The 17,536-nt window shown below is 42.4% G+C and overlaps 1 long non-coding RNA gene across 16 annotated transcripts in view; it reads left to right on the top strand.

Annotated features, from left to right (window-relative positions):
* Nucleotides 1-17,536, top strand: part of LOC309339338 — a 77,640-nt gene that overhangs the window by 21,834 nt on the left and 38,270 nt on the right. For 7 of the 16 annotated variants that reach the window (XR_014155190.1, XR_014155191.1, XR_014155194.1 and 4 more), the window contains one exon: nucleotides 7,929-7,997. The exons of 5 other annotated variants lie outside the window; for them this stretch is intronic. This is a non-coding gene — a long non-coding RNA (uncharacterized lncRNA). Of the gene's footprint in view, nucleotides 1-7,928; nucleotides 9,557-10,163; nucleotides 11,906-17,536 lie in introns of those variants that run through there. 4 more of the 16 variants (XR_014155200.1, XR_014155201.1, XR_014155202.1 and 1 more) reach the window with 4 other exon arrangements.

Genomic DNA, 17,536 nt, shown 5'->3' with positions numbered 1-17,536 from the left:
CACTTTAGCTAATGGGGGCTGCCGTGCCGCCGGAGCACGATTTCTGTTCTCATCCTGAAGCAAAGTTCTTAACCCGAGGTACTATTTCTGGGTTAGAGGAGTCTGTAACCTGAAGCGTATGTAACCTGAAGCATATGTAACCTGAGGTACCTGTGTGTGTGTGTGTGTGTGTGTGTGTGTGTGTGTGTGTGTGTATGAGAATGAGATGCTTGATTATAGGAAAACCTCAAAGTGATTTACAAAAAAAGATAAAACAATAAGATTATCTATAACAACAACAACCTATATTTAAAACATACAGAAGGTTGAAACCACAGTAGAATAAGGCTAAAACAAATTAAAATGCCTACAAGCTTTCCAAACAACTTGATAGACTTGTCTTGATCTGGGATGCTTTTACTTGGATTAATCAATTCAGCAGGTTGAGATGTGCAAGGAGTAAAGGGAAACTATTTTCAGAGTTGCTCTCAAACAGAGGAACAGCTCTTGGTTCACTGGAACCAGTTTGCCCAGAAACTAGTTTCACTCTTGTTGTTGTCATATAGTTGTTCTACTCCTGTGGTATAAACCTTATTTTCTGATATCTTATTCCCCACTCCGTCCCACCCTTTAGTGATTGATTGATTGATTGATTGATTAACTTTTGAAACAGTGCAAATTTCTTCTCTCCTCCAACCCCCAGACTTAGGCAATGTTGTAATATACAGTTCGTACCTCCTGTACCATACACTGTACACCATATCGTTGACAGCAGTAGTAAAATGAAAGGCCGCTTGAATAAAAACTCATCTGAACAATTCCTTGTAAAATACTCTTGTTCGTAACCTTGTGAAATGCTCATGCTAGTAACTGTTTGGAAGCTCCATAAATGTGAAACAGGCTTCGTTGCTCAGTAATGCAAAGGTGTGTAGTTTCTCCCATGCATGAGGAACGAAAATTAATTTTTTAACAGCCTTCCTCTAAAAGGGGCGTTGCCTTTTTTCTAACATTGCATAAAAGAGATCTTTGTGTGTGTGCACTGAATAAATTGATAAAGTGCTTGATTACATAGCATTCAAAATACCTTGATTTGCATGGCATGGTTGCTTTTCTTGGTATGGCTCACTTAACTTTCAAGTATCACTTCTCTGAAGCTGTCACATGGGAGAGATTGCTGTCTCTGTAAACAATATATGGGCGGTTGGCTCCTTTAATTGTTTGCTCAGAGAACTGGCTGAGCAACTCCCTTCCAGCAGAGGAAATGGATTGATGAATTCGAACTTGACACAAGATTGTGCATATCCAGAGAAGCTGTATCCTTTGCAAGGGGAAAATAACTTGGGATTCCTGCCATGCAAAGGACTTGGACTCCAGCCACATCGTACCCATTGTGTTTTGAGCAAATGGCAGAAGCCACATACTGCTTGCCTGTTTTATCCATAAGCAGCTAGCTAACATGAAGAGAGTATGAACTAAAAGAACAGAATCTGACTTGCATCTTATGGCATGTAAATGCCGTGTTGCGGCTCTGTCCTCCCAGCCTGTCATGTTAAGATTGCTCCTTCATGTACGGGTGGAGAATTCCTGTTATTCCCATTCCTAAAAAGTACCCAACTAGGGAAAGCCTACCCCAGTTTCCTAAAGGAGCTCCCTTCTCTGAAGTAGTAAGTGTCTGCCTTCCAATTTGGCTGGGCTTAGCAATCGGTCGCTCAAAGCTACCTGAACACAAAACACAACAAATATCCGTAGAGTCCCTGTACTGATCCTCTTATCCTGCAGCTGATGTCAGAAGCTGCCAGTGTCAAAGGTGACCATGCAGAGTAAATTTTGCTATGTGTTTTTCCTAGTGTAGGATCAGCGGGGTCAGCAGTAGTCACCGTAGTTCCTTCCAAGATGATGTTGGGCTGCAACTTCTGTCAGTCCCAGCAAGCATGATCAGTTGTCAGGGGTGATGAGAGTTGTCATTCAGTAACATCTGAAGTGCACCATTTTGGCTATCCCTGAGTTAAGAGCAATATCTTGGTGTGGGTGTTCTCCCCCTCCCCATACATTTTGATCATGCATACTTACTGCTTCTCCAGCCAGCAGTCCAGAACATTATCTCCATTACCCCCTTACCCTGTGGACCAAATTTGACGGATGGGTGGGGCTGCCAATGTGTCAGTCAGCTGATGTCACAGTGACATCAGGCGATACGGCAGAGGGCTCTGCTGGACTTTTAAGTGTCGAAGATCAACTGATCACCCAGACTTCAGAAGTACTCTGCACAAGGCTTTTAAAATGCCACTGGTCAGCTTATTAGCACTTCAGAAGCTCCTTTTTGTCCATCCATCTTTTTACCTTTCCACACCTGATGTCATATATAGTGACAGGTGATTGACAGGTAAGTGTGACTTGGCCAAAATGGCCTGGCAGGCTAAATGGGGTCTAAGGCCTAGAGGTTATCCACCTCTGATTGTGTAATATGACCTATCTGCTGCCAGATCTAACCTTTCCACCTTATTACTGATATTAAGTAAGAAAGATCATGCAGGATTGCATGTCTTTAGTCAGTCTCTGGATAGTTTATGTTAGGGAGCTCTTAGAACTGGATTTATTTGGTCATACACAGTTAAAAGTTTTTACAACTTCTTTCTTCAGCAAGAACTGCCTGCTGTAGTTTCAGCAGAGACATTCCATAGGGGGTGAAAAAGCTCTATTAATAGTTTTCTACTAGCAATATGGGATACTGCTGGCACTGTGTCTTAAACCACTGAGCCTAGGACTTTCCGATCAGAAGGTCGGCGGTTCGAATCCCCACAACGGGGTGAGCTCCCGTTGTTTGGTCCCTGCTCCTGCCAACCTAGCAGTTTGAAAGCATGTCAAAGTGCAAGTAGATAAATAGGTACCGCTCCGGTGGGAAGGTAAATGGCATTTCCGTGCGCTGCTCTGGTTCGCCAGAAGCGGCTTAGTCATGCTGGCCACATGACCTGGAAGCTGTATGCTGGCTTCCTCTGCCAGTAAAGCGAAATGAGTGCCGCAACCCCAGAGTCGTCCGTGACTGGACCTAATGATCAGGGATCCCTTTACCTTTACTAGCAATACAGTGGTGCCCCGCAAGACGAATGCCTCGCAAGACGAAAAACCCACTAGACGAAAGGGTTTTCCGTTTTTTGAGGCGCTTCGCAAGACGAATTTCCCTATGGGCTTGCTTCGCAAGAAGAAAGCCCATAGGGAAATCTCCGGGGACCTCTTTTAAATGCTGGCGGTGGGGAGCAAAGCCTTCCCCCCCCCCTCCGGCCTTCAGAAGAGGTCCAGGAAGGCCGGCGGGGGCCGAAAGGCTTTGCTCCCCACCGCCAGCATTTTAAAAGCGGTCCGGGATAGCAGGGAAGCGCTTCCCGCTATCCCGGACAGCTTTTGAAGGTGGGGGGGGGAGTAAAGACTTTCGCCCCCCGCCGGCCTTCAGAAGAGGTCCTGGACCTCTTCTGAAGGCTGGCGGGGGGCAAAAGTCTTTGCTCCCCCCTGCCTGCCTGCCTGCCTTCCCGGGAGAGCGGAGAAACGCACGTTTCTCCGCTTTCCCGGACGGCTTTTGAAGTCCGCTGTCCGGGGCGATCTTAAAATGCTGGTGGGTGGCAGCGCTGTCGCCTGCCAGCATTTTAAAAAACCCCGGGACAGAGGAGGACTGCTCCGCTGTCCGGGGCGATCTTAAAATGCTGGTGGGTGGCAGCGCTGCCGCCTGCCAGCATTTTAAAAAACCCCGGGACAGCGGAGGACTGCTCCGCTGTCCGGGGCGATCTTAAAATGCTGGTGGACGGGAGCGAAGCCTTCGCTGCCGCCTGCCAGCATTTTTAAAAAAACCGGGACAGCAGAGAAGTCCTCTGCTGTCCCGGGGTTTTTTAAAATGCTGGCAGGCGGCAGCGAAGCCTTCACTTCCGCCCACCAGCATTTTAAGATCGCCCCGGACAGTGGAGAAGTCCTCTGCTGTCCCGGGGTTTTTTAAAATGCTGGGGGTGGGAAGAAAAGCCCTTGTCCCCCCCCACCCCCAGCCTTCAGAAGGGGTCGGGGGACAGACTGTCCCCGGACCTGGTCTGAAGGCGGTTTCCATAGGAACGCATTGATTGATTTTCAGTGCATTCCTATGGGAAACCGTGCTTCGCAAGACGAAAAACTCGCAAGACGAAAAAACTTGCGGAACGAATTAATTTCGTCTTGCGAGGCACCACTATACAAATTTATGGTGCAATATTTAAAACGCTGTATTCCCTATAAATGTTATAGATGTTGACACATGATTAGCAACTTTTCTGTGAAAAGATTTCAGAAGTTAGGTATGATTTCTCAGTGGTTGTTGCATTTTCAGGTGTACTGTCTTTGTCTTACAAGAGCTATCAGAACCAAGCTGTAGGAAGAATGCTAGGTTTTTCACTTGCTGAAATTATTTGCTAAAAACAACATAGTGTCCCCCACCCTGGAAGGTTTTGACTGCTTGGACAGCTAAGACTACATCAGATTAATAAATATATCAGCCGCAGAAAATAAGGTGTGAGCTTCCAAGCTGGGGAAAGCTAGTGATCTGTTTTTGTAGCCAGTAGTTCTGGGAAAGGTGAGTAGTAATGTTGTGCAGAAGCACCTCTTTAATAGCCTTTTGATGTGTTCAAACAACTGGATAATTCATAGAAAAGACCAACATGACCTGCATTAGTTTGAGAAGAAAGGTCCAATAGACTCCTAGACCTCATCTGAGTACCGCACATATATTGTTTGCTTTTCTATTCTTCGAAGGAATTCAGGGCGGCATGTACTCAGCTGTCTAATTTTATACCTCGCAAAAGTCCTGAGAGACTAAATACAGTGGGTACCTTGGTTATCGAACTTAATCCATTCTGAGATTGTGTTCGACTCCTGGAACCGTTTGAAAACCAAGGTGTGGCCTCCGATTGGCTGCAGGAACTCCTGCACTCAATCAGAAGCTGAATCGGACGTTTGACTTCTGAAAAACATTCGCAAACTGGAACACTCACTTTCAGGTTTGCGGTGTTCGGGAGCCGATTTGTTCAGGAGCCAAGGCGTTTGACAACCAAGGTACCACTGTACAGTGGTGACTTGCCCATTTTCACCAAAGGCATACTTCTGGTTTGTAAGAGATTCAAACCAGATTTGCCTCCGGCTCCCTGGGTGCTATCCCACCCTGGTGCATTCAGGACTCCCTCCCTTTTCAGTTAGATTTGTCTGTCTGGTGAGGTGGTCATTGTTCTACTGAGCATAGTGGAAATTTACCAGACAGTTAAAGAACTTGTAAGCAGAACTTGTTAAGAGAAAGTAAATTTAGTTCAAGAGCACCCCTTTCATTAGAAAGAGAGAGAGAACCCAACTTTCCAGTCTGCAAACTGAGGATTTATGCCATTCCGTGACATAGAAGATTGACTTGGAAGTGGGCAGAGGCACTGAGAAATGTGGCCTACTAAGTTTCAACCATTTTGGTTTGGCCAGATTACAATGCCAAAACAATGCCACACAGTCCCTAATACAGGGGTCAGCAAACTTTTTCAGCAGGGGGCCAGTCCACTGTCCCTCAGACCTTGTGGGGGGCCAGACTATATTTTGAAGGGGGGGAAATGAACGAATTCCTATGCCCCACAAATAACCCAGAGATACATTTTAAATAAAAGCACACATTCTACTCATGTAAAAACACCAGGCAAGCCCCACAAATAACCCAGAGATGCATTTTAAATAAAAGCACACATTCTACTCATGTAAAAACATGCTGATCTCCGGACCGTCCACGGGCCAGATTTAGAAGGTGATTGGGCCGGATGCGGCCCCCGGGCCTTAGTTTGCCTACCCATGCCCTAACAGGAGTAGTAAGCATGTGAAATCCACTGAACCAGAGCTATTGAGTTGAACAGAAAGCATGGAGGAGGCCTGCTGATTTTTCTCTTTCTAAACGGTTTTGCTCCTGCAAAATGCAGCAATGATGCTAGCATTTGTTGTGTGAACTTTTTACTTTTAAAATAACAATGTGGATTGTTGCAGCATCTGTTTTGAGCAACATTAAGGAACGGAATGGCTTCCCTTAGGCTATCAGTACAGTATTACTGGCAAATCTCGTTTGAATTCTTAACGCCTTTTGAACTAGGACAGAGGGTTCTTGGTTAATGAGTGAGTGAACAAAAAGTATTTGTGGTAAAACCATATCTCTCCTGAGGCAACCATTTGTGAAACTATGTTCAGACATGCTTCTCTAGCTAGAATCTGGCTACGAATGGCACAGGTTATGCTGCTTCCACTTCTAGTGGATATTCACAGTGGAACAAGTGTCTTTAAAATAAAGGCACACAACAGTTTTGTATGCTTGCAGAGACTATGTTCATACAGAATATCCTTAAACATGGTGATACCAGGCTATTTGTGCTATGTCTTACCAGCAGTAGAAAAGCCAGTCTTTGAGATACTTCAAAACACAAAAGGTTCAAAACACTGTTAAATGGGTTTGACAGATCAAGATGATTCCAAATGTAATAAATGCAGGGCACTCATCTGTTGTCTTGTTGATAAAGAATTTCTAGCAACCTGTCCTTGGTTTTTGCTTCCATGAGGGCTAAAATCCATTGTATTGAAACAGAACTTTTGCCTTCTTTTTCTGTAGTTGATGCTCTTAATTAATATGGTCAGGCAGGATGCCCTCCCTTCATGCGTCTAGTTTATTTAGAAAAAAAAACATTTATATACATAAAAATATTAGCAGTTGACAGTCATACATAAAACTATGCAATAAAAACTATATACAAATTTTAAAATCAGAAATAAGCTAGCTGTTATGGAAAGATGTATTCTTAATGGCCTGCATAAGCCGGCTGGAATAGAGACATTTTCAGCAGTATGTCACACAAGACCAGACTAAAAGAAGATGAGATTTCCTCCCCTTCCTGCAAAATCAGCCACTTTTGCCACCACACAAAACCTTATGGTAGACAAATAACTTCATTCCAAGCTACATACCACATGAATGTACCTTAAAAGCTACACTTGCTAGGCAAGTAGGATAGTGCAGCAAACGATGACTGCTGCACTCAGGACCTGCTTGCAGGTATCTGCTTAGCCACCCAGGATGTTGGGTAGATGACCCTTTCATCTGATCTTGTGGGGATTCTCTTAATGTTCTTATGATGGAATGCCTGAGATGGAAAGCATGGGACCCAACACCCAAACACACACATTCACATTGCAAGTGAGCAAAGACATTGTGTGAGAATGCCACACAAATAAGGTGAGCAGCATTTAGGCCTGGTCTACAATCTGAGGAGTCTATGCAAAGCACATGGGATGCAAATAAATTTGCTCCAAGATTGCATGGATAATCTTAAAGTTCATCTGTTTGTCTACTGCCTTTGTTGGTAGCCTGAAGGTCAGAATTTTTAGTATCTCCTACATTAACAGAGATTTGAGAATTTGTGGTTTAAACAAGCGGCATACCCTATAGGTATAGGCACCTTCTTTCTACAGGGCTTTCCAAGTACAGGATAATACCAGTTCATTCTCTGCAACTAATTTTATAAAAAACTCAAACTATTTGGTTCGAACCTAGTGCTTTATATTGCATTGCCTCCCTATTTGTTGTCTCTCCTTTAGCATCTTGTCTTAAAATGCATTATGATAGAAGCTGGCTCGCCTCAGACAGGATTTATGCAGTTCAGAGCAAGGAAAACACGAAACTCCAGAACATCACTGAGAATGGAGACTAAATCTGGTGACCATTTGCCAGAGGAAAAAAAGGAAGGATAAACAAAATCCAAGAGTGTAAAAACATTTAATAAACTTCTTAATCTCTTCCTTCTTAATCTGCAGATAGTTTGTGACAGAGGTACAGAACTCAATCCAGGGGTTATGGGTGGGGAGGAAGGGATGAATACTACTTGTAATATAAAAATATTTTGGTTTACAATGGCCATTTTTCTTCATATTTATAGGAACATCATCATGAGACTTGGGAATACCTTGACCTGAAATGGGCTGAATCCTGATGACACTGATCTAGTGTAAGCATACTGAACGTGTTAATCCTCTGGAGATGTTGGAAGCTTTTTGCGTGAGAATTTCCTTCAAAGTATTGCCACACTTTCTGCCTGCAAAGAAAACACTGGATTTCTAAGAAACTAATCTCCCTAATGCAGTGGATCTCTCCAGGGCCCCCACCTTACATCTGCTTATGAACTTCAGTGCTTGGTTTGCATTTGATCCAGGAAAATTCCAAGTGACAGGTAGTGTAAACATCCTACACTCTCAGCTGTGTGGAAAAGAAGAAAGCTGGGAGAAGGCTGTTTACTCTCTCTGCCTTGGAAAGCAGCTGAAGGAGGAAAACATGGAGATCTTGCAAGTTTTTTTTTTTCCTAAGCCCTGTTTGGAGCTTGCTGTGTAGCAGTTTGCATGTGTATGTTTTGACGCCAAGTTGAACAAGCCCTGGTGAGAATTTTAAAAATAGAAGTTAATTAGTGTATAATGCTTGTTTTTAAAATTACTGTGGGGTGTAATTAGGCACTAAGGAGGAAAAGCTACCCAGAACGTACCTCCATAACATGGGAAGAGGCATCTAGTTCAGCATTGTGTTCTCACAACAGCCCACAAGCAGGTTGTGAGGGCCTTAGCACTCTTTCCCACTAGTGATCCATGGTCATATCTCTCTTAATAAACATAGTATCATGATAAGTAATGTGTAATGGATAAATGCCAGCTTTCATACTGAAATGGAATAAACTAGAATTGACTTAAACATCACTCAAGAGATATAAATGAGAGGGGGGCAGTTCTTAATAGTCCAGGCAGCTTGGTTTTGTTTGGATACCATTGCCAGTGCATCTGACAAGAAAAAATTGGGGCCTAATGTTTTGGAATCGTCAATAAACTTGAAGTTTGAAAAAATTGGATGGAGTATGTATACTTAATTGGAAAAAGTTTTGCAAAACTAAGGATGTCATTACTTTTATATTGACAATGCACTTACTTTTTAAGCAGAAGTGCTGTGTAGTACAATTGCATTTTTATCACATGTGATCCTTGTTGATGTGCAGGAGATTTTGATCCTTCTCTTCACACTTAAGACTGTGGTGTGGAACAGCAACATTTCTGATAGAATAGCATTTTATAGTTGGAAGGAAACATCAATGAATTGGAAGCTTTGATAATTGGAACATCTACTATCGCAGATTCAAGGTGTGCATGCACACACACTACAAAGGAAAAAATAGCTCTGGCATCTCTGGAACATGCCTTAATGGAAGAAGCCATATGTTAGTTACAACCTTCCTATTAACAATTTACAGATGTAGTACTGGGCTGGAGCTGGGCTTGTGAATCCAGGATTGGCTTTTGTACAGTGACAAGCAGTTCCCATATTTATTAGAGTAACAAGCTCCAAGAGTTTGAGACACTAGACTTCTAAAGTGTGGGTCATCCTTCACTCTAAAACTGAGGGCCAAACTAGACATTACCTTCAAACGTGCAATGATTGCTCAGCAGCGCTGTGTTGGATTAAAGCTAGTACTTTATATTTTTATTCAATTGCAGAAAGTTGGGAAATAAATTTTCATGGTGATCTGTTTTGGAGGGCAACGTTTTCATTTTTGTTTCTGCTCCAAATTCCCCTTACCAATGACTTTTTCCCCTGTAGGGTTTTAAATGGTGTGTTAACCTTTTTTAAAAATGACTTTGGAACAAGAGAATGGGCTGCTTTGCATGGGGTTTGGATCAGGTGAGGCAGGACAGCATGAAATTCCCTGCTCCAGTGCATTGCTCTCCATCTCTCTTGCCTGCAACAACTGCTCTTTGGGGAGGGTGAGTGGTGTTGGGGTTACCAGGCTGCTGCTGGATTTGTGTGCAGCAGGTAGTTTGCTCTTGGTTTGTTACAAGTTGAAGGTCTTCAGCCAGATTGATTATGAAAGGTTTGCTCATACCCACTTGCATTCATGAAGGGATGGGATCAAGACCTTATGAAACTTTATTTCATAAAATCAGTGCACCACTTGCTTGTAAAGAAAACAACCCATCAAAGCACTCTGTGTGTGTGTGTGTGTGTGTGTGTGTGTGTGTGTGTGTGTGTAGGACATGCAGAAGCAATCACCTCAACCTATCTTTTTGACTTTAGAGCGCATGATTCATTTATCTATCCTATGGCTAACCCCGTATAGTTAAAGCTATGGTTTTCCCAGTAGTGATGTACGGAAGTGAGAGCTGGACCATAAAGAAGGCTGATCGCCGAAGAATTGATGCTTTTGAATTATGGTCTGGAGGAGACTCTTGAGAGTCCCATGGACTGCAAGAAGAGCAAACCTATCCATTCTTAAGGAAATCAGCCCTGAGTGCTCACTGGAAGTACAGATCCTGAAGCTGAGGCTCCAATACTTTGGCCACCTCATGAGAAGAGAAGACTCCCTGGAAAAGACCCTGATGTTGGGAAAGATGGAGGGCACAAGGAGAAGGGGACGACAGAGGATGAGATGGTTGGACAGTGTTCTCGAAGCTACCAGCATGAGTTTGACTAAACTGAGGAAGGCAGTGGAAGACAGGAGTGCCTGGCGTGCTCTGGTCCATGGGGTCATGAAGAGTCGGACACGACTAAACGACTAAACAGCAACAACATGGCTAACCCAGCATGGTTTCCTTCAGTATCTCTTAGGTGTAGATATGCTACCTTTGAAAATAGAGGTTCCATTTTTCATTGTGGGAAAATTCATGGCAAAGTCTAATAGCAATCTTGTTGACCATAATGTGTTCTGAAGATACAACAATGTCTGTAGTGTATACCATTCAAGAAGAAATCTCTCTACTGCCTCAGTGTGAATTTAGTAGCTTCACAAATTTTGTGTGCAAGCACTATTCCCAATAAGCTACGGTCCTACGTGTGAGTCTTTATGGTGATTTTGAGGCGTTCTCTGCATGCTGTAGCTATGTGTAACTAACATTTTTTTAGGTTACTTGAAACTGCATCAGAACTTTCCATATGGTACAGATTCTAGATTGGAAGTAGAATCAGGAAGCATCCTAGAGAAATTGGCCTGTAGTGTATACATCCATTTTTGTTATCTGGTAAACTGGCTGTTTTATGAAACTGGGAGACTGGAGCAAATTCAAAAACATTTCCTATTGCTTTCTGGTATCAAACCTCCCCCGCCCCCAGCTGTAGACAAATGAGCTGTGTATTTAATATGCCTCATTATTCTATACATGTGAAGGAAAACAGTCTAAATGTTTTGTTTTGAGATGACGGTCACTTGGAGGTTCCTGGGCTCACATTTCCTGGAGTCTTTGTTATAACTTCATCTCTGTTAGAAAGGAAATGGAAAGTTGCTTTTAAAAAATAACCCTGTGCTGCACTAGGGGTGGGGTTGGGGGGGCTATCTGGCAGGATTTTTTCTTTTCTTTTTGAAGTGCCAAATCCTTTCAAGTGGTTGAGAGAGAGAGGATTAAAAGTGAATAATGTTAAAGACAAATTGAAGTTGATGCTTGACTTGTCAGTCTCTTGAGTTTCCTGAACAGACTGAATGAAATGTTTTTCAGTTGAAGCCCACAAAGAATTTTTTTAAAAAGAATCTGAATGGAGAACAGCAAGGATTTGCATCCTTGTGTCCAGTTTCGTTCCTGGCTTACTAGTAATTATTCCGTTCCTGAGGAATCTTGGCAGCTGGAGAGAATGGTCCAGTTCACAGGACAGGATTTTGACTGTGAATCCTTTGAAAAGAGCTACTCCTAGCTGGATAAAAAGTACAGTGAGGAACAAAAGAGTGGGATAAAAGCAGTATGCTTGTGTCTCGTGCGTATGCATTGTCTTAATTGTAAAGACAGTAATGTTTTTTTAATAATAATAATTGTGGTGGTATTTTCCCATGTGCAGGAATTAATATTTTCCTCCATTGGGTGAGATACGGGATATAAATAAATTAAAGTGATCAGATGTCTTATCAGCTGTGTGTGTGGCTCACCTTGACAAAATGCTGTACTTAAATGTAAAAGGTTGCATATGCAGCTTTGTTGAACTGGGTTACATTTTATGCAAAGCAGTCCTCTTGGCATTGAGGGAATGGGCATGCACACACGGACCCCATTCTTTGCTAGCTTCTATAAGAGCTTTCGGAAGCATTTGCTATGCTTGATCACGACATTGTTTTGATCTGTTTGAAGCGGCTGGTGACGTGGTTCAAAGCCAAACCCAAGCCAGCTCTTTACACATAACAATTTGTAATTGCGTCCAGAGTTGTGGGGATAGGGGAGGGGCTCAGGCCAAATAACTTGACTGCTCCCCAGGCAATCCGGACGACTGAAAGGAGATCAGGTCTCACTGGATTCCCTCCTCTCGAGGGATCATTGTGTGTATTCTTATGATACTCTATACTGCCATCTTATGTTTTCAGGTGTTTAGTGTTGAGAGACCTTTTACAGACTTGCCAGCAGCTAAATAAATTTTAGTGGGCTGTTTTAGTTTTTGTTTCTTGGTGCCGCCCTCATTGCCTGTCACTTTTTCACCATTCTTATGTTTACTTCGTAAACATGGGATTGACCTGAAGTTACAGGCGCACACACCACGTGCGGTAATTTGTATGCTGAGCATCATAACTATAGCAAGTTAAGAGGTGGTCAGTATATTCATTTCTCTTTTAACAATGTAAGAAACACTTCGTTGGATCAAGCCAAAGGCCCATCTGTTCCGGCTTTCTGTTTGCACAGTGGCCAACCAGATGCCTATGGGCAGCCAGCAAGCAGGTCATAAACACAACAGCCCCTCTCCTATCTGATTATCTGCAACTGGTGTTCAGAAGTATACTGCCTCTTGATAATAGAGCTGGTGCAGTCACATGCTTGCAGTACTTATGCAGACAGAACGATTGGAAGAGTGCAATGTTTAATCCCACTCTCTGTTCTCACAGGGATTTTATTTTTAAAAGAACTAAGTTTGTCTTAAGTCATTCATTACCTCCCTGGTCTGGTCTGTCAGGCTGTCTTTAACAGCAACTCAACGTGCTCCTCCATATAACGGTGTTACTGATCAAAGGCCCAGAATTTGTCTTGAATAAGGGTTATTATGAAAGAGTAGGGATGCCACCTGAACACTGTCCATATTTCAGTTTTGTTTTTGCTTTTGAGCCTCCCAAGCACACCAGAACTGGGTTGTTCCAGGCCTCGCTTCCATGCACAGTGTCCGCCAGTGTATTGTGCAGGTATTTTCAACCTAAGCATGATGCACCTCAGCTTTGCAGGTAATTAAATGCAGCTTGTATCTGTCACACACAATTTCATAACCTTGATAATGATTCATATATTAAGATGAGAAGGGGTAATTGAAATAAGAACATACTTTGGGTAAAAAGAAAAAAAACATTTTTCTAAAAGAAGGAATAATATCCACCTTACGGATTTTTCGAGGATGGAACTTGTTTAACTCTGCAGGCTACAAAGCTTCCTTCTAAATGAAAATGATGGTTGCATACGCTTTGCTCATCAGAATCTTTCTCTTTTGATATGTCTGAAAAAATAAAATTTTTAAAAAACCACAGGGAAACAATTACTGCAAAACTGTAGAAACATTAAGGAACTAAAAATACAGCAACCATAGTTAGTTAAGCAGCAGTAAACTTCCAATACACCCGGAAACTTTCTAGAATAAAATTACTCTTTGCTTGGTGCCAAGAAGCCATCATGGATGAAGTAGAGCCAATTCCGGTGGGGAAGAAGTGCCATGGAATGTGTCACTTCTGAGAAGCCTCTTTTATCTTCTAATCTAATATATCCCAAAGGAAATAGTTTACCCTATGAATGCCTCAGATCTTTGTGGCTGTGCATATTTCTCCAAAGCATGTAACATGTGGCGGGGGGTGGGGAGTCTTTGTAGCCGCATTCGTCTCAGTCCTATGCAGAATTGGGTGCACATAAGCCCATTTATTTTCAATATGTGCATGAGCAATGTTCAGAGCTTTTGACCTCGTCCTTCAAACTCATTGCATTGCCAAAAAGATTTGAGGCCTGACAGCGTTCTTTAGGAAACCTTGTTCTTTAGAAAACCTTGTTTACTGTTTGGGATCATTGGTTGCTCTATGACCAGTCTGTTATAAAACAATGGAAAATTTAAGGAATGAGGTCCTGCATTTGGAACTGCATGATTGCAGATGGTTGCTTCATGCATGCTTTATGGATGCCACCAGAGGGCAATGCAGTTCTTTCACAAACTTAAAAAGGTCTCTTGTTTAAGATTCCGTGAGTTGATAACACAAATCTGACTTGCCCATGGAAGTGTGAACTTTTGAACTATACGCTGAACTTGGAATTTCACAGACGTAGGTAAGGAGCCAGGTATTAAAAATGGATGTAAGGCCTAGAGCTTCATATAGGTGACTTTGGGAAAGGAAAATTTGCAATATGCAATGTGACTTTCCTTGATAGACAGTGGGGGATACTCGGCATCAAGGCCAATGTATTGTGTAAACACAGCAATAACCCTACAGCCTCAGATCTATGTTCAGCCCTCAAGTCTGGATAGGCAGATCGTCATCTTGGCCACAAGCTGAAAATATATGTAAGAATTTTAAAGAGCTACTCACTCTTATTTTTAAATAAGTCACACGGGGGTGGCTAACCTGTGGTCCTCCAGGTAAAGGTAAAGGGACCCCTGACCATTAGGTCCAGTTGTGACTGACTCTGGGGTTGCGGCGCTCATCTCGCTTTATTGGCCAAGGGAGCCGGTGTACAGCTTCCGGGTCATGTGGCCAGCATGACTAAGCTGCTTCTGGTGAACCAGAGCAGCACATGGAAACGCTGTTTACCTTCCCGCAGGAGCGGTACCTATTTATCTACTTGCACTTTGACGTGCTTTCGAACTGCTAGGTTGGCAGGAGCTGGGACTGAGCAACAGGAGCTCACCCTGTCGCGGGGATTTGAACCACCAACCTTCTGATCGGCAAGTCCTAGGCTCTGTGGTTTAACACACAGCGCCACCCGCGAGACTCCAATTCCCATTAGCCCCAACCAGCATGGCACATGGTAAGATGGAAGTTGTGATGGAAGTTATAATCCACAAACATCTGGAGGGCTAAACTGCTTTATAGTGCATTATCAACACATAACAACCTAGTTGATATTTCATTTAAATTATATCATGGCTTGTTTTGGAAATACTGGTTAATATCTTGCCACAGGCTGAAGGCAGTTCTTTTCTCAGGAATATCTTTCATGGTTGCTCTGTTGTTGCTTCTCCCTTTTGGCTGATAGTTTGCGTAATGTGTTCAGTCCCACAGGACTGGAGTGGCTTATCGTGCATATTTGAACCAGTGACCCGGAGAAGGCTGGTGCTAGTACTTGACACATCAAAGCATTGCACCATACTAGAACAGCATTAACAATATGTAAATGTTTCGTTCCCAAGCTTAGGCAACTGAAACCTGCCGAAAGAGAAGCAATGCGTTTTTTTGTTTTTGTTTTTTGGCTAGGGATTTAAATACTCCTCTGTATAGAATAGTATTAATAAATAATCCTTGCACACAGAAACGCACCCCCTTTTTATTTCCATGCAAAAGCATTTCATCTCTCTTGTGTATGTGTTTCTATAACTATTTTTGTAAAGCTTTGCTTAAGTTTGTTGTTGCTTCAGTTTTCTGTACGCTGCTCAAGCGATATTTTGATTATAGTAAGCGGTATAGAAATTAAATAATCAAGAGGCAGGGAGCCTGTGGCCTTCCAGATGTATAAGACTATACCTCCCATTATCCCTGACCTTCCATCATTCATGATAGGAGTCCAGAAACAGCTGAAAGGCTGCAGGTTCCTCAGCCTTGCCTTTTATGAACTGCTTGCACTCTAAAAATGAGTGCAGCCTGGTCACAAGTTTACCATCTCATCTGTGCTTTGGTGAGAACCATATCTTAAGTTTTAATACTTTTCCCCCTCTTGATTTGGATCTGCCTGACACTGGTGTGGAATTTCTCCTGGGTAAGACATTGATCTGTTTGGCGGGAGAAAAGATATGCTTATTCCACATTATTGCAGCCTGCTTTGCTTTTTGCCTACACCAAAATTGACAAATCGGGTACATGTGCAGCTAAATGTATGATAAATTAAGCAAATGTAAAACTGGTTCTTCTAAGTGATGGTGCATGTGGAACACTTGACTGCTCAGACTGTGGGGGGGGGTTGTATTTGGAAAAATAATGAATAGACACTGTCAATCTTCATATTATTTGCGTCACCTGTGCCCATCAACTGCATTGACTTCTTCCAAGCAATCTGAACATTGCAGCAGCACAGCCTGTTCAGTTCTTACTTATCCGCAGTTTCCTCGGCAACCAACAAGCAATCCCAGAAACAGATTCCACACAATGGCAAGAAACCAAAAAACCCCTCCTAAGCAACACTTTCAGTTCTTTGGCAGCTCTATTTTTAATGCTAGAAATGAAAACTCTCTTAAGATACTATTCTTTGAAGTACCATAGTGGAGAACCCATAATACTAAAAAGAGCCAATGGCAGTGGGGTGGGATGTTATCTCTAATGCTAGTCCTTCTTAAGAGGACAACAAAAAGGCATTTTTTTGTATTTGTAAATAGCTTGAAAATGAACTCCCTCCTCTGCTGTCATGCTTTATAAAGTAGATTCCATCTGTGGCTTTTATCCTTGGTTCCTGATTTACTAACGTTTCAGGTCGGAAAAAGGTTGGCCACAAAAGGTCAGGTTGCCCGCCCCTTCCTTAGTTCTCATGTTTTCTGACACTTTTTAAGGCTGGAACAGGAACAGTCCTAAGTTCTTTTCTGCAAATTATGAAGATGAATATATTCTTGATGTGCAAATATTTATTGTCATTTCAATAGTTATTTCACATTACAGTGGTACCTCTGGTTACGTACTTAATTCGTTCCGGAGGTCTGTTCTTAACTTGAAAGTGTTCTTAAGCTGAAGCACCACTTTAGTTAATGGGGCCTTCCGCTGCTGCTGTGCCGCTGCCACACAATTTCTGTTCTCATCCTGAAGCAAAGTTCTTAACCTGAGGTAATATTTCTGGGTTAGCGGAGTCTGTAACCTGAAGTGTATGTAACCTGAAGCGTATGTAACTTGAGGTCCCACTGTAGTTGAATTCGGCAGATCTACTGAATCAGTCTCTTCTCGTTTCCGAACTGTTTCCATAACAGCTGTTAATTATAAGAATAATTATTTAACATAATTTGTGCCTGTGTTTGTTTTTACTCCCTTCCTTCCTTCCTTGTGACACAACTACTTAGATTGTAAGTGACCAGGGACATTCTTATTTTATTTGACTGAATGTAAGCTGGGAGCCTTTGAGGGTGAAGAACTGAGTAAAATGCCTATAGTAATAATTCATTAATTTACATGTGCAGTAAGATACCATGTAATGTGCAGCCTGGCATTTCCCACACAGGCATAAGTAAGTTTATTTACATGCCACATTTTCCACAAATTGTGCTTGAAGTGCTTCACATAATTTAGAAAATTCAAGTACATCAGTAGGCGCAATACATAATTTTACCTCTACAGTGTAATGTTTGACAGTTCAACACCAATTCATTTCAAAGTACAAAAAATGTTTA

This window comes from Podarcis erhardii (genome assembly GCF_964252035.2).
Source record: "Podarcis erhardii genome assembly, chromosome: 3".
Taxonomy (NCBI): domain Eukaryota; kingdom Metazoa; phylum Chordata; class Lepidosauria; order Squamata; family Lacertidae; genus Podarcis; species Podarcis erhardii.
The sequence above is the reverse complement of the archived record's forward strand: the minus strand, read 5'-3'. Positions and strand labels throughout refer to the sequence as shown.